General features: G+C 41.8%; 1 long non-coding RNA gene across 1 annotated transcript; it reads left to right on the top strand.

The window, feature by feature from the left end:
- The first annotated feature begins 1,668 nt into the window (after positions 1-1,668).
- On the top strand, positions 1,669-23,125 carry LOC114450174 (uncharacterized). Its single transcript, XR_003672045.1, has 4 exons — positions 1,669-1,695; positions 18,346-18,485; positions 22,037-22,092; positions 22,174-23,125. It is a non-coding gene; the product is annotated as an uncharacterized LOC114450174 (long non-coding RNA).
- The last annotated feature ends 1,106 nt before the right edge of the window (positions 23,126-24,231 follow it).

The following is a 24,231-nucleotide window of genomic DNA, read 5'->3' as shown; positions in this document are numbered from 1 at the left end:
GGAAGTGACAGTGACTTTGTTAGTCAGTGAGCAACAGGAAGTCATTCTGTTATTCTTGAGTTAAACATTATTTATGCATGCCTGGATTATTGGTGTTACAGTTAATTTAAGGGGTAATTTCAGCCATACAAGCCGAGGTAGGTCAATCTCACCAATAAAGTGGGCTTAGGAAGTAAAAGGAAGTATCTGGAAAGTTGTTCTGCATAGCTCCCAATCAAAAGTACAGTCAATATAAAGTAGACTATAATAAACACAACAGAAGCAATCATTAGAAGCAAGATTGAGATGATTCATTTGATGAAACACAGCAGTGGCGTGCAGCCAGAGGTTTGAAAGCATTAGAAGGGTTACTGCTGGGTGACTCAGATTTGAAATAGAGTCCAATGATTTATCAGTAAAACACAGGAGTTACCTTTGAGATCTTAATTATTTAACATGTAAGCAGTGCTATATGCACATGGGTAATTTAAGCATATTGTATGCTAACGTAGTTTGTGATAATTAATAGTCACTGCGGTGTTTTGGGAGGTGAGAGAGAGAGCACACAAAGAAGAAGAAGAAAAACAGCTGTGTTTTATAAGAGAAAGACCAGAATTTAAAGCATGCTTGATTTGAGAGACGATGAATTACTGTTTAAGTGCATGTGTGTGTATGTGTGTGTGTGTGTGGCCTCCATGCCGGCTTTTCGTGTGCTTAAGAGCAGAGCATGAAATAGCTCTAGATTGGCTATGTTTGCCCTCAGAGGAGCGCTCTTTTGAGATCATATCCTAATCCCTCAGAGAGGCAGTCCACAGGGTCGCTGCTTATTCAATTAGTCTGAATCCATGGCTCTAAACATGGTAGGGCAACAAAGAGTGTGAGAAAGTGTACGGATAGAAGGTGGTGGTCTCTGCATGTGTAATGTTGTGGTGCAGTTGTGAAAGTTTCATCCCAAATCTTCTCTGATCTCTCTCTGATTGTGTGTCTTTTATTACATAAGACAGAAGAAAGCAGGAGGCGGGAAAGAAGGCTGAAAATATTTGCTGATATTAAATTGATGCTTAAGCGTAGATGAGGGTTCCTGCCAGCGGGTGGCGCCTACATGACATCTCATAAGTAGGTGTAAATGCATTAGGCAGCTTCATAAATGGGGACATGAGAGGCTGTGGGGTCATTGAAAAAAACCTGAAAACTTTGTTAAATCGCACATAAAAGCTGCTTTATTACGTTTCCCCAGTGTTAGGATGGCCGTGTAGCAGCTCGACTTCAAAAGCAGGAGGCTTGAGACAGAGGTGGATGTAGAGACCATACAGGTATTTATTTTAACACGTACAGAATAAACATCAGTGAATTCAACTGCATGCTGTGGACCACAAGCAGCACGTGGTACTGACATCAACCACCGGTTCTATAAAATGGCAGCCTTATATAGCTGCCACACACCTGGAGTTCACTCCAATCACCAAAAAGGGTGATCTCCTTCCCCCTCTATCTTAAAAGTTACACCAAATACAATACAACACATGTGTAGAATAAATAAATTGAACACTGTTTATTAGGTTAAAAATCTAAAATAAAACTCACAACCATCTAACCAATATACTCCCCCCTGCACCTATTTTCCTGAATGGTCTGACCTGGAACTTTAAAATATCTGCTGCTTCCAGTGGGACTCTTTTGACTGTTACACCTGGATACACCTGGCCACAACAAAAGGTAAGTGCTCAAACAAGTTGCACGCTCTACCACATCAATTCCTGTATCAAATAAATCAGCACACAGTATAATCATTATGCTATGGTACAAAAGTTAATTTATCAAGCTGTTGTTTGTTGTCTGTACATTTATTTACAAGTTGTTGCTCTTGTGTGTGTTGGCTGAATGGTTCAGATGTCATGTTAACTGACTTCTCTGGAAATAATATACAGAAACTCTGAATGTTTGCACTTTGACTTCTTTGCTGTATGTATTGCTGTTCCATGCCCATGCACTCACAGTGATGTTGTTGCATTAATTTATCTCAATGGTGATGCAGAATACATCAGGAGGACTAATAAAAATGTCTGAGGCTTATTTGCCATCTGAGCATGTACTGGACTGAGGATGATGAAAAAGCAAAATCAAAGCAATGAAATGTCTGGGAAACTGAACACCTGTGAATTTTGAATTGTGTCGCTGAACACACAACTACTCTGAAGCTGTAAAGATAACAGCGTTTGAGAGGGACACCGGCCAAACAGGGCAACATGTCCTCCAAACTAAACAGCCGGTAAATTATGTGTCACTACGCTCTGATGCGAGCCAAAAGCCGGCGATATGGTGCCACAGATAAGCTGTTAAAATGTTGGCTGTCGGCTTGAAGCAAACAACAAATTAAAGTCCCATGTGAGTTTAAGCTGACTTTCTTCTTTGCTTCTGTCGTTTGATTAAAAACATGTGTAGATGGGTTGTTTCCTGAAGCGACTAGTGTCTGAGAATTATTTTACACACTATATTCTGTTGTTACAAACATTAAAGCTACAGTCCAGGACATTTGTCTCCCCCTTGTGGCAGTGAGAGTAACTCCACATATACTGTCATCTTTGGCTAAACGCTAAGCTAACTCAGCTTGCAGAATTGCCCATGTTGATTATGCATGAGTCTGCATCCCAGGATAGGCGCTGGAATTGGGAGACTGACAAACGACAAAACTACACAGGTTAGGTTGCTAACATGGAATACTGGAGCTTGAAAAAAAAAAAAACATTGTCCTCACACACAACGTGAGGACAATACGTGTGTGTGTTTTTTTTTACTATAATACTTAGCATCATCCAGAGGATCCTTTTCATTGATGATTCCCGGGTTTTTTCCTCCAGAAACTCCACTTTGTGTTCACTCAATGACTCGATGAAAGGCTTGATACAGTGCAAATACAATGAAAAGTTTTACCTAAAATGATCATAAATGCACTTATCTCTAAATCCATACATCTCTCTGATAACTTCTGGATGTGATTTTCACAGTGCTGTCTCCTCCCTTGTCTGCAGGGAAAAGTAGGAATATTTCTGTGTTACGGTGAGCTGATAGACAGTGACACTTAGACTAAACAAGATGAAGGTGATGACAGGAGCTGTGGAATCCGTGTGTGGAAAGCCAGCACTGGTTGTCACTCTGGAGGTTTACTGGCTGTGACAGTATAGGTGCCACGTGTAGCGTTGCTTTCTTGACTGACCTACTCATATTGCATCATTAGGGTTTTTGTTTATTATTATTATTTTGGATATCTAACTTCATTGTCCGACATTTTAAGCTGTCTCATTTTATTTTATGTTTCTTTTGCTAACACAGAATAACTAAGTATTAACCTGACTTGAGGGTTGGGCCCTGTACTTACTTTGGCAAATCACTGCAGTAGGCACATTTTTTTTTCACCCAGCTGAATAAAAGATGAAAACCACATTCAGATGAGGTACAAATGAGTGTGGCACAACAGAGCCAATTGAGACTGCTCCGTGCTCTGCGGTGGGGGCCGACCTGCTGCCAACAGTATTTCAGCAAGCCAGCCTCTGTCAGACCAGGCAGCCCAGAGTACATAGCTTACCGGAAACCAGGGCAGTTTGATTGAGTTCCTGTTATTGACTGCTTTTTTTGTGGAGTGCAGGCTTCTGCCAGGTTATTTTTTTTCATCTGCCAGCTGTCAGAACACAGACTGTACAGAGCCACACACACATAAGCACTCAAAAACCCCATGGCTTTCAACTCCAAATAGCCATTAGTCATCTGATTGCAAGCATACTGTACAATATTTGATAAGCAAGGGAACGTCTGAATGCTCCCCTTTTTGTTCATTTTTGAAGATATTTGTCTACATGCTGTGTTCTCCTACCGCGGCTTCTGTGTACTCTGGAGCAGGAAGCCCGGAGCATCCCTCTCAGACAGTAAATCAACCCAAGGATTGGGATGCTCCTGTTCAGAGGAGGGCTAACTATGTGGGATGGAAGCAGTGGAGGTTAGGCGGTGAGAGGTAATGCATTGTTTGGCCCTTGTCCCAGTCCATATTGAGGCCGGTGCTGGCTGGAAAGCCTGAAAGATGTGTTTGTTGTACAATAAGTTGTAGCACCATTGCCATCTGGGTATAGACCTTCGGTCAGTGCTGCACAGACGTGTGTGTGGTTCCCTGTGCCAGAAATAATAATAATAAAACAAAGAGGCCCATTCATTCTCCCTCCCCCAAGATGAATTTACCGCAGTAATGATATTAGAGATTCAGAGAGGATTAGCAAAGTAGCAGACTCTTTTCTTTTTTTTTCTTTTAATGTCACTGCTGAGGGCATCCAACATCCTTAAATCCACTCAAAAAGACACCCAGTGGATAGAAATGAAACATGCATCATATGTTTAACAGCTGCTTGAGCGGAGCCGCCTGTATAGAGAGTCAATCTTCCTGCGGTATCAAACCCTGAAAATGGAAACGTGGTCCTGTCATCTTAGCAGATGGAAAAGAAATTAAAAGGTCAAATGAGGTAGTCGGAGTAGTTAACAAACACCTCTATGCGTTTACATGTGCCTATTTGTGGTATTCCTAGTATAATGTATATGTCTAGACCAACACCCTCCCTTCAGAGTGCACCTCTTCCACTCTCTCCCTCCACCCATTTCCACATCCTCTTCCTGGTTACCTTCTTTAGTGTAGTGAGGCATGATATGAAATTTACTAGAAACTACCAAGACCTCGGTCTCTGTCATGATTTGTGTTCCACATTTTGACCAACAACATTGTAAGCATGACAAACCTCAGTAAACAGAGGGGAATAAAAAGGCTCTACAGCATGAAGCTAAAAATATCCCAGAATACTTCACCTGTTCCTGGGCTCACACGTGTAAATTAGAGTTGTGCAATGCATTGCTAGTTAGTGGTGACGCACAACGTTGATGATTAATAAGTTCATGAAATGCATACACAGCCAATATCCTGCTGTTCTACGCAGCTTCTGGACATTAATTCACTGGACATTTATACATTCTGAAAAAAAACATAAAATGTGTTTCTGGGAATTACAGTTCTACACATTCTAAGACAAATGACCCCCGGCTATAATATTATTTTATTTACCCATTGCTGGTACAGGAAATGTTCATTAGAGAGTAGTAAGTTTTTAAAAAAGCCACATGAAGACAGTATGTATTACATGGATTATGTGTCTGATTTTTAGCAGAGGCTTTATCACTTCTGCAAAATAATTTATAATTTCAGTATAAATGGTTGGAATACTCGGCCAGAGGCAAGGCAGGTCTGTCGGTTTATTTGGATGTCTAGTTATAAAACAAATATTAAAATCACCTTCAGATTTTGTACAATTTTGGTTTTACTTGGAATAAAGGATGGACTGATTAGATCTTTGTCACACAATACATTCATTTTAGTTAAACAAATATGCAAATTTATACACTAATTATTAAAAGAACTTTACATCAAATTATTCCATTTTACATATAAAAAGAAAAAGGTAGGTCATAGTAAAATCCTCACATATATTTACAGACAACCATGTGTGTTAACCATAGCTTTACTGTAACAATGCAGTATATGTAATTGCGGTACTAAAATTACTAAAAGATTTTTTTTTTACAGTTTATTAAAAAATAAATATATGATTTGCTAATTCTTTAAAGAACTGCAATAAGCCATACATTAGAACAAAGAATAACAGTTATCAGTTTGTGTTTTTATGCCAGTTTTCTATTTGCACAGTTCTCCATCTAAAAACAGTGAAGGATTATGGGAATTTGAATCTACAATGACCACACGTCTGCACTTTAAGTCCAACAAACCTGGTGATTTTGCTGTGTTTAGTTTCATAATTTGAGATGTTTATGATGGCTTATTAGGAAGTGAAAGACTCATTATTGTGACATTTAAAAAAAACTAATTGATGGATTATCAGACAATTTTTGTTAAATAAGGTTGTAAGACTAACTTATCTAGGGATTATGTTTTATGTTTTTTAAGATGAGTCATTTTGACAGATTTTTGGCAGTGTTGGGTAAATTGATATCAAGTATAAGCAGAACTATGACATTAAGATGTGATGTGGCAAAAAACATGCAAATTTGTTGTATGAGCTACATTTATTGCATTATCACATAACAGGAGTGGCTTTTACTGATGCCATATTGATTTGGAGGCGCTACCAAACCACCTGTCAGCAAACACAGCAATCCATTAAGAGCTACCCAGTGGTGCTGATTGCTTTGCCCCTGACCCCGGCTGCTTGTTTACTCAGGGCATGGTTGCCAGTGGGGGGACGTGAGGGTGGAAAGGAATAATTAGAATTCCATAGAGTGGGGTTGTGGTGAAGGGTGAAGCCTCCACCTAAACTCACACAAACACCCAGTCAGTCTCTGTGTGATGGGCTGAAGCCAGGCTCCTGACACGCCGCCGGCCCACTGCCTGCCTGCGCGGGTAGAGCGGGGATGTGTTGATACAGCTGGGGGAGGCAGAGGTGCCGAGAAGTCAAGTGACTTGACCGGGGTCAAAGCACCTCTCTCAGCTACACACACACACACACAATTCAGATACACACATTGTCATCTTTTTTAGCCTGGACTGCTTCAAACATTGCCCCAAATTTATTGTCCACTCTGCTCCGGGAATGTGTTTATGAAACACCCTCGGATTGCCTGTTCTTCCTTCCTCTTGTGGATCATACCAACCTTTCAACATAGGCACACTTTTAAGTCTACCTCAGGTCTCACCTTTCGTGTTTCTGTAGCTGACTTTACGTGAGCCAAGAACAGCGAAAGAAGGCAAACAGCCCAGGAAGCTAATATCCTTCCAACTGCTGGGACTTTCAATGTTTGGCTTCAGTATTCAACCAGTAGGAGGTGCTTTGCATTGTAGGTCACAGGCCTATCGTTTATAAGCGTCAGTTTCGGATTATTACTCCCTTCTAGCTCTGATCTTTTCAAACAGATATATTATTGGTTTGAATGAAAAGGTTCCTCTTGTCTGTCTTTGTCCAGGGATAATATTTCAGACTGCTTCTTTACCACGCTCAGGTCTCCATTTTCTATCTGTGTGAGGTTATGTTAGACTGACCAGTCCTTGCAGTTCTGACAGGGTAGGAACGTGTTTCCTCCTCATGAGTCAGCCTGGCCAGGCCCAGGTGTTTTTAATCCAAACCCCGAACAGTCCCTGAAGAAGATTGATGAGCCTTGTTATATGTGTCCAGACAAATAGTAACAGCGACTACACTCGGCTGTGCCAGACGGCACACACGCACTCTCCTTCTTTCTCTCTATAGGTGTGTTCTTGAGTGAATTATTGTGTGAATGAGTGAGGGGTTGTATGTAAACTTGTAGTTGCCAGAAGATTTGGAGGGTGTGTGCTTGTATACGTAGGTTCAAATGTCTTCATCAAAAACTGCTAAAATGAGCATGTATGGTTTTTATACGCTGCCTCGTTGTTTTCCTACGTTACAAGTCTGAGGTTTGATCACAAATCTAATTTGCTTTAGCCTTTGGTTAAACATCAGCTACAGGGGTTAAAAGGACCATACTACCATGTCAACGAGCACTATTGTCTCATAGTTTATACTCTTTTTTTGAAACAGGCGTGCTGTTTTTGATCACCTATACCATCTGTGACACAACACGACTGACTTTGTAAGAGAGGGAAGTGCTGGCACCAGCCGCTGGGCACTGAGGGGGCCTCTGGTCTTATCAGCAGCCAGGTCATAAGGCAGACTGACGGTGCGTATAGGCAGGGACAAGAGAAGGCAGACACAGTGGGGCAGAGGAGGGAGGGGGGGGGGGGGGGGGACTGTGGGACCTCTCCATACCCTCTGGTGTGGGTTTGTTCTCCCGGGGGATCCTGCTGTGCTGAACAGGCATGCAGAGGGCAGATAACCATGATAGAGGATGAATAGATGTGAGAGGGAAAAAAAGCTGAGGGGAGAACAACAATACGTTGCAGTCATACCTACCCAACATGGTGAGAAAAATGACTCTCATTGTGTGTTTTTTTTGGGCAATGTTTTTCGATGACCACACCTCATTCAAAACATGTTCTACGGACTGATGTTTGAAAGCTGAGAACACATTTCAAAACACAAAAAGAAATATGTAGTGAAAAGAAATCGATAAACATAATATTTAGGACTTAAACTGCACAGGAACATTAGAAAAATGCCCTGAATTTGTGTGTATATCACTTTACTCTTGGGTGTTTGCAGTGTACATATTTTACTGGCACAGCCTGGTTCTCTTCTGGTCTCACTCTTTATTTTCCAGCCTTTTCTTCGAGTGCCTGCAATTCCTCAGGTTGCTGCTAGAGTGGGGGACAGGCCCGCAGGGAGTCACCACTGTAATGCTAAACTGAGCCGTTTACCACTGCGTGTCTGGTGCCAGTCGGCCTGGTCCACACACGCACACACACACTCCAAGATATCCTTTCCAGAGTCTGGTTGAATGCGCTGCTTAAATGCACCAGCCACCTTATTCAATTAGAGCTTCGTTAGAAGTCATTTGAGCAGCAATTAGCTTGATTGTCTGAATTGTGATTTATGGAGCCGGGAGTAGGATTTTTCCTCCGCTAGCTCTCCTGCATGTCTGGTGGATATCTGCAAGTATTTGGTATATGATTTACATTCAGAGTCATGACAAGCAGGTGTGGAAAATAGGTGATGTGGATAGCGGGAAGGAAGGAGAGGTTGATGAAAATGATGGAAAAAGAGACACAGTTTGTAGAAAAAACAGACAATGGAGGGAGAAAAAAAGCAGGCAGGCTACAGAGATACAATTACAGCGAGATATCTACATGACAGACAGCACGTACAGATCATGATATTAGGCTGAGGTCAATAAAAAAATGAATAGGAGAAAAAGCCAGAGTGAGAGAGAGAGAAAGCGGAAGGGAAAGTGTTAATAAGCATTGATCCTGGCTCACTTCGATGACCCGTTGGAGGAGCTCGTCTCTGAGGGATCACAGCAGAGGGGCCAGAGCAGCACAGCTTCCTCCTCAGGATGTCAGTAAGGAAGGGCCACGCCATGTTTGTCTGGGCTGCTGCCTACTTCTTATCACAATTGCTTTCTTTTCCTCTCTCTTCCTCTGGCTCAATATCATATTACTATATGCTTACTATATGCTTTCTATCTGCCTGAAATCTTGAAGCAATGTTATTCCTTCCCAGAAACAAGTTGCAGCACTTGTCAATGAGTTTTTTTTCTTTAATAAGACACATTCACAAAATACATACCTTCTACAAAATGTGTGACATGTAAAGAATTCGCAGACAAAACTGTAACCAGGGAAAGACTTGTTACTAAAACTTTCTAGTGCAATCGCAATCTAAAGAAGTGATGGATAAGGCATTGTTACACAAGTTTTGATGTGAGCTACATTTACTTTGGACACATATCTCCTTAATGTTTTATACTATCTAAATACTTCCATTCCATTTTGACAATAGAGCCTCATCTTGATCACCCTTGGGGTGAGAATGTATGTATAGATAGGATGTATAGATTATTAATTTCTAAAGTTAGAGAAGCAATAGGTAGATAAAAAATATTTAAAAAGTCTTATGAACACTATAATACACTGTCTCTCTGGGATGTGCACCCCTGCAGAGGTCTGTGATTAGGAAACAATCCAGTCAAGTGCAGTCAAGTGGCAGAAGTGTCCTTGGTAATGAATCACCCTGTATGGACATGTGCAGGCACCCGGATATTGGTCTAAACAGCCTGTCAGTTTAGGGATTAAGGTCAAGAGATAGCAGCACATTGCGCCCTCTTTGATTTCACCTGTAAATTGAAAAAGTGGACCTGAGCATATTTTAATTTTTTTTTTTGCAATGCACTGAAAGCTGTGCATTGTCAGATTACACCAAATATTCCTCAGACCATCTAATACTCCCTCCCTGTGTGTCTCTATCAATCGGCAAACAAGTGAACCAAGTGTCTGCCCCTTCGTTCTATGGAATTCCAGCCATTCCCCCTGCGTCCCATTTTCCTGCCTGCTAATGTAATCGGAGGGAAACAGAGTCAGCTTCCCAATGCCACAACCTCCAGATAAGAGCCATTTATCACATCTCACTCCTCTGTGGCTCACTGCACTCTAGCCTGACCAGATTGAGTCCCAGACCCTGTCAAATCACTGAGCCAGTCACCAGAGGAATAAGGTGTCTGGTTTTTTTGGCTGATATAATGCAGATAGAATGATAGCAGGACACGTCTCAGTTTAGGAGTTTATACACAGCTGGCACGTAGCTCTGTAAGAGACATTTTATAGTGGTGCAGAAGGTAACGCTGGATTTTAAACACTTTTCAGTGGGTCATTTTTTTTTAAGTGTCCAGACATTAAGTAAGTGCTTCACTGAAAGGACCAGTGTCTCACCTTTAATCTCGTCAGAGGTGCATGTTGATTACCAGCGATGGGATTTTCCTGTGAATTTGTCAAATCTGTCAGGGGAAAACATGATGAAATTTACTTCAAGATCAATCTGTCTTCTCGGTTTGCTAATAGTATGGCAAGATGCCAGGAGCCTTTCACTCAGCAGACACGCAAACACAGACACTTACAGAAGCCTGTACACATCAGCTCAAGTGCAGATCGCATGGCAGGGTCAAAAACAGGAGGCTTAGGTCAGAGTTGTCTGTGCCTGCTTTTTACCACGCGTGATTGAATCAAACAAGGTTCAGTGTCGTTAAATGTTGTGGCAAGCCCTAATCCTCTCACCTTTTTTGGTTCCAAGACAGGAGAGCTTTATTCTGCTTGCTGTCTGTGGAGGCAGACTACATTAGTGCCGGTCTTGGCTGAAAAGACTGCTTGTGTTTCAGGAGTCAGGCCTGGGTCTTTTTCCTGAATGCATGGAAATTCTTAAAACACTGGCATGACTTCAGGAAAACATTACCTGTGGCAGTGTTTGCGGTGAAGAGGGCACTGTGTGCCAGGCTTCGATGGCCGCTGGGCCTGCAGGGAAGCCTGACAGAGTTACCTACTTAGGCTTTCCATGTGCGCCCACACCAAGCGCAATGCTTTGGCCATCAGGAGATCCAAATTGCCAGTGGCGGTTCTGCTGGAAATAGAATCCACAGTCCTGAAGTCTTCTGAAATACCTGTCATGTCTACAAAGACCAGAACGCAACCCCTGGATGGAATAATAACCACACATGTGACACTAAACATGTCAATCATCAGGGTCTGTGACTCCAGCAGGATTGTTTTGGCATTGTCTGTTCCAGACAGGATTTAGACTCAGGTACTGCTGCAAGGTTCAGTGAAAGTGTGTTCATAAGTAAGGTTGACTATACACTGCAAACATTCAGCATCATAAACAACTGTGTGTCTATGTTTTAAGGAAAATTACGGTTATGTTTTTTTGTTCGGGCCATCTGTTCTACTAGTTAACTCTTTCCCAGCACAGCTTATTTGTATTTATGTTGTCTGCACGCAATTTTTTTTAATCTGCAGAACTGTCTTCTAACCTGACCTAATCTGCATATGCATCAAATTTTTATTGATTGTGTTATTTTATATTTAAAAATAATACACACACTGTGTGCAACAGCCACTTTGCAATCCAGCCAAATGTACTCCTGTGATGTTAAAGGTCGAAGAAACCACCTAGTCCATGATTTAATTGTCTGCATCATCCTCAAGACAGGACAAGGGTGGAGGCAACAACGGACTATCTGCCTGATGAGTTTAACTGTGATTTGGCTCTGCAGTCCAGGAAGTGTCCCTACTCTTTTACCGTTGACCAACTGACCTTCATCAGACAGTAGAAAGCAGGATATTTACTTCTATTCTCAGATTTGTACTCCTCACACACATGAGTGATAATGACTATGTAGCATGTATAGCAGTATGAAAAGGGGGTGGGGGGAGTGGTGTCACAGCATGACACGCTGCAGTAGCCTGATGTGGCTTGGCCTGAGGTATCCGGGTGGAGTGCAGTGGCAAGTTGTGTATAGAGAGGTCTGCGATTCATCTCTGAGACAGAAAGAATAAGAGCAGGAGAAAGAAAAGACGGAGATAGACACTAGTGGAGAAAGGGAGTTAGAGCGAGAGAGGCCAGGGAGGTGAGGGAGCACAGCTGACAGGAGCTTCCTCTGGGTCCGGTGCCTGTTTTCCAAAGGAAGTGCAGGAGGCCTAATCTGTGGCCCCCAGAGGAGGGGGGACCTGGTGGCCCCCGCTTATTGTCCACTTTATCATCTCCTGCTTTTGATGGGCTTTTCTCCATATGGACGGGGACATGAAAAAAGAGCCAAAGGAGACAAAGACGTGAATTGCAAGTAAGCTAGCACGTATCCTCAAAATGGAATCCTGCAAACACCTTAGGTTGACACAGGTTAAAAAACAAACTGTGCACTCACATGATGAGTACAAATCGATACATTATTTAATGTAGTTAAAACAACAAATTGATGTCAAGATCAGTGATGTAAATTCTCCCCAGAAAGCGTCACACACTTGCATACTTTTTTCCCATCTTGTGTGGCATGTAAGAGCTCAAGTCAATCAGGGAAATCGCTGTGGCTTGTGGGGTCAGGAAGTTGATGCAACCACTACAGCCACAGTTTGTCAGGCTGTCACTTCATAATGAACAGCTGAGGAAGTCACCACACACACACACACACACACACAGAATGGTGTTTCCATCACTTCAGAGGACATTACATTGACTTACATCCATTTCTAGGAGTTGTTTTACATTAAAGTGACTCTTTAATAAATATGTATTGTAGATGTGGACATATACAATGCAGACATTTCCTCCCTTTCTGCTCTCCTGTACTATTTTGGTTTCCTAAAGCATTTGCTTGACATATATTAACTCAGTGTGTTGTTTTTTTAAGTTGACTTTAGTCAATACTAAAACATGCACTGTGAAGCATTGCATCAGATTCCCTACATCCTTCCACTCCTCCTACTCCTCGTGCTATTTTGGAGCTGTTACACGCCCTCCCCCTTTTGTTCCCACTGATTAGGGGGTCTGCTGCAGGGAGTGGGCCCTCCAGCAGGGATGTCCGATGACCGGGACTCTTCCTCTCAGGCCTGCCAAGACACTCAGGTGTTTGCATGGACACACACACATATACAGATTTCCTCCTCCCTGGATCCCCACCTGCAGCTGTAGTCATTATCTGCTGCTCAGGCTATTATTGTCATCGTCTTCAGCATCATGACTATTATGACTAATGCTGAACTAACCACCATATGTTGGCTGCTGTCAACACTGTAGCATGGGCTTGGCAAGCTTGCTTCATTTGTTTTCAAGTTCTTCCCAAAGAAATGATTTTTAAGGAATGAAAAGACAACTGTTCCTCCTATTACTCAAATGCGGTTAAACTCTGGAAGCAGAAACTGTGTGGATAGATTTTAGTATTCTGTCAAACTGCGTGTCATATATTTTCTGTTGCAAACTTAAACTCTTTCTCCAAGTACGGGTCATGTGCAGTTTTTCCACTTTTTTTTTTTTAAGCATTGTTGATATTTCTGTAATTATCACTATCAACTGGGTGGTGCTAGGGATGGAGCCTCTCTCAGGTTTATAAGCAAATCCTAGCAGCTTGACCATCCCACCATATCTTAGCCTGTTTTGTGATGTAGCCTATTTTGGAAAAGACACAACCACTACTGAACAGAGAGAGACAAAATGTATTTAGTTTGGGGTAGTTAGCCAACAACTCGATAGCTCTATGTCAGCCCGTTCTGACCTTTTTTTATGGGGTCTGTGTGTCTATCATCCATAGACTGTAAACAATCCACTCAAAGAGTGTGAGTCCTGGAAAATAGGCAGCTGTAAATGTGCAAATTTTTAAGATTTTAAGGTTTTAAGATATTTAAAATAAGCTTATATAACAGAACCGTCATCTTAAAGGAGAGAAACTTATCAACAGAGCCCAGACCTGTCTTGTACTAAGGTGGAAACATTAGACATTTAACATGGGAGTCTATGGGGGATTGCAGAGACTGCAAAGGGAACTGTAGCTTCTGACGCCTCTGGATGGACTCAATTGAAGGTTGCTGCTTGATCTTGTGCATATCTAAGAATCATTATAAGCTTCTAATTTAAAAGCAAACTTTATGGCTACAGCTAATAAAACTTGATAACAGTCATCATTTCAGAGAAAATTAAAGCCTTTAATAGTGTGTGAAATTCTGCTCAACAATAACCTGTGTAAGTACCCTCAAGGCCTCACACACTCTCCTCTACATGAACTTGTAGTGTGCCTTTCTCCCTCTCCCTGCCTCTTTCTCTCTTTCTCGCACACACATTCCTACAATTAATGTCAGGCCTTTTTCTTGCTCTGTGGAGTTATGCATCAGGCAGAATAGAGAGCTGACCTCAGCCCCTTTTTAAAAGGAGCCTCTAATCCAGCATTCTTAACTCGATTACAGAGTGTCAGATGGATCAGAGAGACTCTCTCACCTGTCATCTATCACATTGAGGAGACACAACTCTGAGCCGTGAAATGCTGCTGGCCACAATTGGGGGTGGGAGGAACGGCAAAAGGGAGTTACATTTAAGGTAGTGTTAGGTTCATACCTTTCTCTGTGAGTGAGCAGTTACATATGGTCAAACTCTACAGCGTATTGTGTTTCCTCATTTTCTTAGTCAAACTTACTGTTCTGTAAGACTTTATAAATACTTTGAACTAAATGAGGATTAAAACAGGGATTATAAACAGTATCTCAGTACAATATAGTGGGGGGTAATTACTAATAAAACTTTTTATTAACCTGTTCAATACTGCTTCAATATTTTGGCCTTTGTACAATGTACATCTTCCTTTACAGTCTATGGTAAATAGTCTCACTGCCAGAGCAGTTAAACCAAATTATTTATATGTAAGATAAAGAGGACTTTTCCCAGCACATTGTATACACTCAGGGTGGGATTCCCTCCTCATGACCTTACGGTGTCATTTTAGTCGTCATGGTAACTTAATGGATGGTTGTGTTTCCTTGCAGACGAGAGCCAGTGGCCACCGGTGGAGCCTGTGATGTTGATGTGTTAACTCTCTCTCTCTTCCTTTCACTCGCTCTGGCCTGGCATGCTGTGCAAAGGCAGGAAGAAGCAGGATTCACCAGTGGCTCATGAAAAGCCATTAAGGAGCGGTGCACAGACAGGATGCGAGCAGTGAATAGAGGAAAGCAGGGCAGGGCTGAGGACACTGTTACTCTCTCTACCCACTGCCCCTCCGCCTCCTCTCCATCACACACATTCACATTCACACACTGTTATCTTCTCCACACAGCACTTCCTATGGCCCCACACATATTCCAGCTAGCCCCTGCTCGTAGCTCTGCCAGCTCATGTCTCACACCCCTCTGACCTGAGTGTGTGATGAACAGGTCCAGCGATAACACATTTTTCACTTTGCTGCTCTCACTATCTCTTTGTCTGACATCTTATCTCTCGTTCGTTCCTTTTGTTTTTTTACATCTCTTTGCCCTTCTCACCTCAGACTCTATGCCTCTTTTGATAATAGCCATCTTTTTTGGCACAATGCGTACAGTGATGGACCGGAAAAGAAATCCATAAAAGCAGAGCAGCCCAGTACACAGCCTGGCGTACTGTCTGGGGCCTCTGGGTCAAAGAGTTAGTGAGAAAAAAAGTTGAGATCGTGGCCCTGTGGCGTCAAACAGAAGCTCCACCTGAGTGTGACCTGAGGGGCCTGGGACTGCCATTATCAGTATAGTGTGTCCTGACTGGGAATGATGGATAAATCAGGATTGTTCTCTGTGTGATGTGTGATGAAATGTGTTGATGCTTCAGTTATTTTCCAGGGAACTAACACGTTTTTCTTCATGTTTTCATTTTTTCCTAACTGCCAGTTGCTCATGGAAACAAGGATTAAAACTAAAAAACTAAACAATAAAACAAAATGCCATGGCATTAAAGGACAAAACCTTCAGCTTAAATAACAATGAAATAAAATGGAATGATGATAATGACTGTAAATATAAAAACACTGTTCTTGTGTGTGTGTGCTCGCATCTCAGAATCCTCCTCAAAAAAAGGCAGAATGTGACAGAACATGTTGCACTGGACCTGCTTCTCATCAGGTGCAGGATCTGGTGATCATTTAGTGTTTGCTGTAGATGTTTACAGTGATTTTCAGCCAATGCATATTTCATGTGATTGATGTTATCATTGCTGATTGGCTTATCTTCCAGAAACTCTGCCACATTTGAATTCAGCAGCCCTTTTTGTTTGTTTGTTTGTTTGTTTGGGTCCTCATGGACATCCATAGGTGATAAGCCTTTAGGACTGTGATGTGATAGCATTGAATTACAATCATGCATGGAGTAATCACAGTTAAATGTGCGTAATGAACCACTTTCTATTGTCTTCTTTGTGCGTTATTGCAGTGACTCACTGACATGCTGTAGTTCTAAACCCCTCCTTCATGTAATATTATACTCTCTTGACACAATTGACCCCGTTGTATTTTGAAACTCGTCTGTTTCACTTCACTCTAGAGTCCCACTGGCTTACTAAAAAAAAAAAAGCTGTGGTTAGGAGTAGAATGGCTGAGGTGTCCCTTGCCAAAGACAAATATAAATATAGCAGTGTCATTATCTGCAGCAGTTAACCAGGATCATTTTCCCTCTCCTGCTCACACGTGCTGCTTGCAGGTGTTGCCATAGCGAGTAATCCTGTTTTCTCAACTGCTCTGCTCTCGCTGACAGAAGTTCCACATTGGAGTTTGCAGGGTTTAGGAAAATCAAATGGAGGGCAATCACTCTGCTTTGACAAGCCAAACTCTGCAAACCTTGTTGCAGATTGGCCAGATCTAATTAGCATGTGTTCACGGGTACTTATTTGGGCAGGTGTTTGGAGTATAACATGAAATTCTTAGTTGCCGAAATTAAAATAAAATGTTGAGTATATTCAAATTTATTTAAATATTTAACGCAGCAAATAATGCTCAATGATATGTTGAGATCAGAGCTGACCAGTTCTCACGTTATAAACACGTGGACAAGCACCAGATGCTCGAGCATTGTAATAAAAGGGATGACTGCAACAGGATTTTAGCATGGGGAGTCAATAAAATCATCCCCGCAGTCACCACAATCACCATATGTGATAAGTTTGTCTCCTGTCACTGTCTCATTTCCTGCACTTGAAATAAGAACGCGTGTTTCCTTTTATCCACTACTTATATGGCAACGGCTGGACAACGATACTCATTCCAGAGCTATTTGTCAAAATGACTAAATCAATGCAACATGTTGGCTTCTTTTCAATGTTTAGTGGTCTGGGAAATGTTGTCACATGCTCGACAACATTCTTAGCTACTACTGTCAGTGTTCACTGGTATAAAGGCTTAGAGTTGTGCAAACTGCCTTTTGTTGATGGGCAGTGTGGTTTTTAGATATTTTGTCCCTTCATCTTCTGTGCAGATGATGACCCGAGAGCAATACAATCCCTCAGTCTGTTTGTGGTTTGCAGCTGGATACAGGTGATGGAGCTCTGTTTGTAAGCCTGACAGCCAGACAGCTGTGTGAGTAGGGCTGCAGTGCACATGAGACCAACAGGGACTATTCAAACGCAAAGCAAAGAAGTGCTAACAATACAACAAGAAGAGACAGTCGGGTAAAGATTACAAAAGATGTTGTACAAAATGACCTCAGATATGTGGTGCCTTCAAATCTCTTCAATGTAAATACATTTTAAGTGACTACAAATCAAAAAGCTGTAAATTGCCACAAGTTCCTAAGTTATGAAAAACAAACTGTGTTCTGCTTGTAAGCTGCTTCCTGAGCTGCTTTGATTTGGTCTGCACATTTGAAAGGAAATCCATTTGCTAATTGATTGGTGCATATTTTGAAACAACACTGCTTTTTGGTTTACTCATGGCCTGATTACTATTTATGTTGGAGTTCCAATGGCTTCCTGTTGGGCTATCAAATCATGCAAAGCAGCGGTTTGCTCTGCAAACAGAATGTTTGCCGAGCACAGGAATGAGACAATTTTACTGCTCCCCTCTGGAGAACTGATTCAGTTTTTTTCTCCAGTAATCCCTTTGAATCAACTTAATTATTTATTATATGTATTTTTAGCCATGCATAATAATACATGAAAATGTTCACAAACTTCAGAATGTAAAAGTCAAAGTAGTTACAGTAGGAGCAAGATGGCAAGCAGTGGGACAACTGAAACACTGATTTAAGGACAGAACAGCTTTACTGTGATCTCTTCACATTACTCAGCACATTCTGCAGAGCGGCAGCTCTTCATTATTCTCCCAGCAAAGCAGACAGGTGGCAGCAGAGAGCCACGAGGTCACAACAGCAACAGCAGCAGCAGGCCCAGGGACCCCAGCAACACAATTAAAATGTATGTGTCTTTTATTCCATGCCAGCTCCATCTTAGTGTCACTCCTCAGGACGGTCCAGAAGGTAGAAAAGCTCCTGGACACAGCGGAGGAAAGAGACGAGGTGAGCAAAGGATGAGGGAGGCACTCACATGTTGGTGATGGGAAGCAGGCCCCTGGACGATACTGTAAGTAATTAGATCATGTTTTATAGTGTCTGCAGTTTATTATGTGGAAAGTTGACTCAAGTATGAATCTGTGTGATGATACCGGAGCATGACAAAGTCAAGTAAACTGAAGAAATGTTGCTTCTTTTTCTACCTAGTGGCGACAATCTAAAGGTTTTTATCAGGATTCTCAGGGTGGTGTCAGCATTTTGGCACGGAGGAGTGATTTAAGGAGACATGGTGTGCTTGTCATGTCCCACCCTCACCCCTCCACCCCCGCATCCTCCACCCATGCCTGACTGCTCCAGTCTGCCCTCAGAGTGTATGCAAACAAATAAAACGCCACAGCCCTTTTAATTAGCCGCAGGGCAGAGACTGACAGCTCGTACTGGTGAAGATAGCACAGTAACCAGCTATTACTCTAAATATTTTGCTGCGTTGCACAGTTGAGACCATAAGTGAGGTCTGGAGGTCTTGGCAGAAGGTTTCAGTTCAATGGTACCTTAAAATAATAATTTATGAGGAGGCCAGATCAGTTGATGAGTAGTCAATTTAACGAGTTTCAGATTGCTTTACGGTGTCAGAGCATGCATTCTGCTACACTGAGACACCTTGAAACAATGTTGATGTTGACCTTAAAGGGTGTAGAGCTCGACCTAAATCACTAAAGCTCATCTGGGGCCTATTCAGTCTGTTTGAGTGATTTATTCATTAGAAATCTCACTTATTAATAATGATAAATAATAGTCAGACAATAAGACACAAAACATGCCACCTAATAAAATAACACTTGAAAATAAATGAGTTATTTATACTGAGGAGAGCCTCGCTTTTGATCCCAAAATCGCTCACAATAATTGTTTGTCATTGAATCAGTATAATACCCGCTAATGCACATCTCCATGGAAGTTTATTGCAGTGACGGGTTTGGCACGGCATCAGAGGCGAGCCGAGGCAGATGAAGAATAGAAATTCCATCACATGTGTTAGATATCACATTTCAGTTGGATGGAAATCCTTCAGACTTCTCTGTGAACAGCACATTACTCTCTCACTCTCCGATTAATGCTGTGTTTTCTCTTGTTTAATCCAAAGGTCACCTCATGTGTCATAGGAAGGCTACTGCCAGCATTCACACTCTACTGATGTTGTGTGTTGTTTGACTTGACGTGTAGTGACACGCTTGCTTCCTGATCTTAACGCTGAATCAAAATGGCATCTTTTATCCATCATATCAGACTCAGAGACTGATCTTGAGTGAATACACTGGAGTGATGATACGTCACATTCTTTGCTGCTTTAATAATTAACCCACATTTAATATATCAGCTTTCAAATAGCTTGACTGTTCTTCACGTACCCTGATCATGACCCCGGATTTTTGTGCTCACAGCCATGAAAGTCATTATTTACAGTGCGACTGCGTGAGGGCATATCTGACTCTGATGGGGCTTGTGTTTATTTAATGCTGGCTAAATGACGGGGTTCAGGCCTACAGCTTCCTCCGCTCTTAAAATGTAATTATAGGGGGATTCCTCTTTCCTGCAAAAGGCATTTGACAACTTTGTTGATCTATGCATGAAACACTGATACAGCATGCTTTACTAAAATGTGAAAGTTAAACCTAATATTTTCCCTTGCAGTTGTTGTTTTTTAATTTTCATGTTTCTGTAATTTGAAACATTTAACAGTACAGCAAAACTATTTACATATTTAAAGTATGTAGCTGTTTAAATATTTACTATAAATTATTTTTAATTATCAAATTATGGAAACAAGCCAACAAAGACTCAGCATGCACTGAGACATCCTGAACAAAACGTCCTGTAACCTAAAGAGTTAGGTGTGTGTGTGTGCTTGAGGGTGGGGGGGATTTAATTCATTGCACAGGAACAAAATGAACCAATTTCCTTCTATCTGACCACAGTATTATTAAAGAGGGGTTATGAGCATTAAAGCAAAAACAACCTTTTATTTACAAAAACATATTATTTATTAGATTTAGCTACCCCCCCCCCCCCCCCCGATTTGATATCATCACGGAAACGCATATAGTCCCAATGAAAAATAGTTTTTTTAATAGTTCGCTCGTGCGTCTCTCTCTCTCTCTCTCTCTCTTTCTTTGTGTGTGTGTGTATGTGTGTGTGTGTGTGTCTTAGAGGAAGCTGATCCATAACAGTCCATCGGGATTTTATTTGAGCTCTAAATCGATCCTTACGTCCACTCCCTGCTGACAGTTCCACACAGGATCAAGATGCGCAACTCAGCGTGCAGACAGAAAGCGTGACGTATATGCGTCACAACGCATACGAAGTAATATTAGCTGTTTATTAAATAAACCTTTGGAAAATGAATAATCTGGAAATCAGCGGCTAAACAGCAAAGCTAAATCCATAATTGTTTTATTAATCAAAAATAAATCCGCAATAAGTAATCAGTGGTAGAGGCGTTTAGTTGAATCTATTTATAGACGTAGAAAAATGTAGCTTTCTGGCTAAAAAAAAAACACATAATGTCACTTTGTCCATTCAAACGTTTAACGTCTGTTGGGCATGTGAAGTATTTGAAATAGGAATTCATGTTAAAAATAAATAAACAAATGTAAGGCAGTAATGCAAATTGAAACAACTATGATATCTATAAAAATATACTACAGAGCAAAATATGAGGAGACTTTCAGAGTTCAAGTATGTGATATTGCTGCTTTCAGTGAGTTTATTTAGTCTGCTGTTCCCTTGTATGTTCTGCAATGCATGGCTGAGAAAGTCAAACACAGAAGGAGGAAAAAAAAACATCTTCTCATACTTTTAATTGTTTTCTGCTTATTTGTTGGTTGATTCGAAAAAATTGCAGGCATGCAAAAATAATGAAGCGTGTAAATATTTCACATAGCTCACCCTATATTATACAGTAATTATTTCATATAATATATTACAAAGTCCAGGTGACATTTTGTAAGCAATAATCTGTCGTGAAAGAGTTAATGAATGATATTCATACATAAAATATGATTTTGTGTTTTTGATAAACTGTAATTTGTGAAATGCAACATTTAAAAAAAAAATCACATTTGGAGTGGAGAGTAGGAGGTAAATAAAGGTGTTGACACAGCCCCCGCTGTTTACTTGTGTGTAAATGTGTGTGTGGGTGTGTGTTTCCAAGCATGTCAGAAAGAATTAGAGAAATAGAGAGTGAGAGGTCGGACTGGGAGTGTCAGCACGGCTGAATTTATGAGTGTGTAATGAAGCATCTCTGACGCAGACAGACTAAACAGAGACTAAACACACACACAGCACACACACACACACACACACACAGTACACACACACACACACCACCTCAGGTCTGCCCTCTCCACTGTCCTGGCCTTCACATGACTGTCCAAAAGAACAACAATACAAAGGCCATACCAGTATCCTGCCATAAATTACACCTTACTCATCATCTAGATTTTTAAGTGCATAAATCTCCACATTATCTTTAAAAAATAGAACAATGTTTTTGAGAAAATTAAAAGTTAAAAGTAAAAGTATTTGCATTAAACTGTCACTTCTCTTGTTCTTTTCTGACAGAGAGGATTGGCATCTGTTCATTAAGACCTCTACCAACCTCTATTGTCAAAAGTCAGGTGAGTCGGGGGACATGTATTGTATTCGGTGATATGGAAGACTGGGCTTGGATGATGTTCTTCTCTCCCCCTCCTCTTCAGCTATGTTTTGACTAGCATGCCAGCTCTCTGACTACCAGTGAAGCGCCGACACCCCTGGAGTGGATTCTGAGCATACCAAGGAGGAGATGCCTTTGAAAAGGACAGATGTTCCCGGGCTTAACCTTCCTCCAACCCAAACCACTACTCTCCTTCCATTGTATATTTGTTCTCGCTCTATAAATAACTGACTGGTATAAGTCACAGAAAAATGTAACTGATGCGCTGCTGACCTCCAGGCCTCTCATCTTTAAAGAGTGAGAGAAGCTGAGTGATACAGACATGGTGAATGGATTTGGGCAAAGGGGACACGGTGAGGACACACCCATTTTTTTTGTCCACATAAGGACTAGTCCCGATGTCTGGACTGGATCAGCTGTCTTATGTAACAGCAGTGTGTAGTCCTGGCAGATGAGGCGCGATGGGCTCCAGCCAGTTCAGCCACATAATCCAAAAATATACTGGCCTTATTCACGGGATAATATAAACATATTTGGTTTGTAAAATTTCAAACTTAAATTTGCTTTGCTTAAGGAAAACTTGTGTTACCTTTCACCTACTAATTGTAAAATATTAAGAATATTTAAAGTCCTTTTAAAAACCATGCAGCACTTAAAGTATCATATATGAATGCATTTAAAAGTCTTTTTGTGAGATTTGTGAGGCTGCAGAGTGTTTGCCCCTATGCTGTGGCTGCAGGGATGAATGGGTGATTGTTCGTTGGCCCTTGTGACGACTCTCCTGGGGCCCATCAATTCACCGAGGCTCCTGGAACATCAGGTCATGGCTAACCAGGCTCTGAAGCTGGAGCCTGGCCTCACTGTGCTGATTTTGTCCCAGTTAGAGCTCAGGACCTCCAGGGCGCACAGCTGGGCCTCTTAAAAAAGAGCCCAGCCGAATGGTTTTTAGAAACACTGCAGCTCCTCTTACCCTGCACTCACACTCGATTCGAGAACTGCTCCGATATCAGATACTGTGTTTTTTACTTGATATGTTCATCTTTGCTTGCCAAAGCCCCTGGAAACCATATTAAAGTCTGTGTTCCAGATTTTTAACCAACAAACCTCTTCAGCTGAATAATTTGTCCAAAATTTCCACCATCCCCTTCTCTCCTCCTTGTTTCTCTTCTCACACAGCTCTACATTTCCCTCCATGTCTTCCCCACATGCTCACACACGTCTTCATTTTCCCTTTTTCCCCTCCAGGGCTGCTATTGTGTTGTATCAATTACAGCTGACCACCACCAGTCAGGTGGGTCTGCGGGACGTTTTAGATCACCGAAGGGCAAGCCAGCGCACTCTGTGCCTCCAGCCTGCTCTCAGACTCCAGTCCCAGGCCCCGCTGAGGCCTTGTCCCGGGCAGCATGGAGAGACACCTGGCCAAACCGCAGAAACACTTCCAGCTGCAGACTGCCTGATGTTCACCACGGAGAGAATTCAGGCCAAAGGTGGAGGAGCTCACCAACTGCACTGCCAGAAAAGTTTCTCTCCATTTCGTGTGTGTTTTAATCACACTATAGCAGCGATCATAGGAGTAGTTTTTGTAAGTGTCACAACAAGTGTCCTCACAACAAAAGTGTCTTAAAAGTGAAAGTGGGAGAACACGAGGGGTGGACAAAAAAAAAGGCGAACAGAGAGAACAACAGCTCCCTTTTCTCAGCGACCAGTTGACATGAAAGACCACATTATGTCTGAGATTAGAAGCAATTACACTGGGAGTGCGCTTTAAGACCTTTGTTTGCCAACATGACAGGAGGGAGCAGGGCTGTAATTTGATGAGGGGGCTGCCTGAGTGAGAAACTCTGCATGGCAAGCTCCTGGCGGACAGAGGCAAAGAGGAGCCTTTGTCTGCAGAGTGGACACGGCAGCTGGCTGAAGAGTGAATATTTGGAGAAAGATGAATTAATCTGAGATTAATTGATTAGCAGAGTTGACTTTATCCCCATCATCAGATTTATGGTACAGCAGCTACTTGAAGCTAAAAAGTGGAAAAGGAAACACTTTCATCTCTGCCTTTTGTTCCAGATGACAGTTCAAAGCTCCTATCTATTGTTTCTGCATT

The sequence above is a fragment of the Parambassis ranga genome, chromosome 17 (genome assembly GCF_900634625.1).
Source record: "Parambassis ranga chromosome 17, fParRan2.1, whole genome shotgun sequence".
Lineage (NCBI taxonomy): Eukaryota > Metazoa > Chordata > Actinopteri > Ambassidae > Parambassis > Parambassis ranga.
This window is presented reverse-complemented; position numbering and strand designations above follow the sequence as displayed.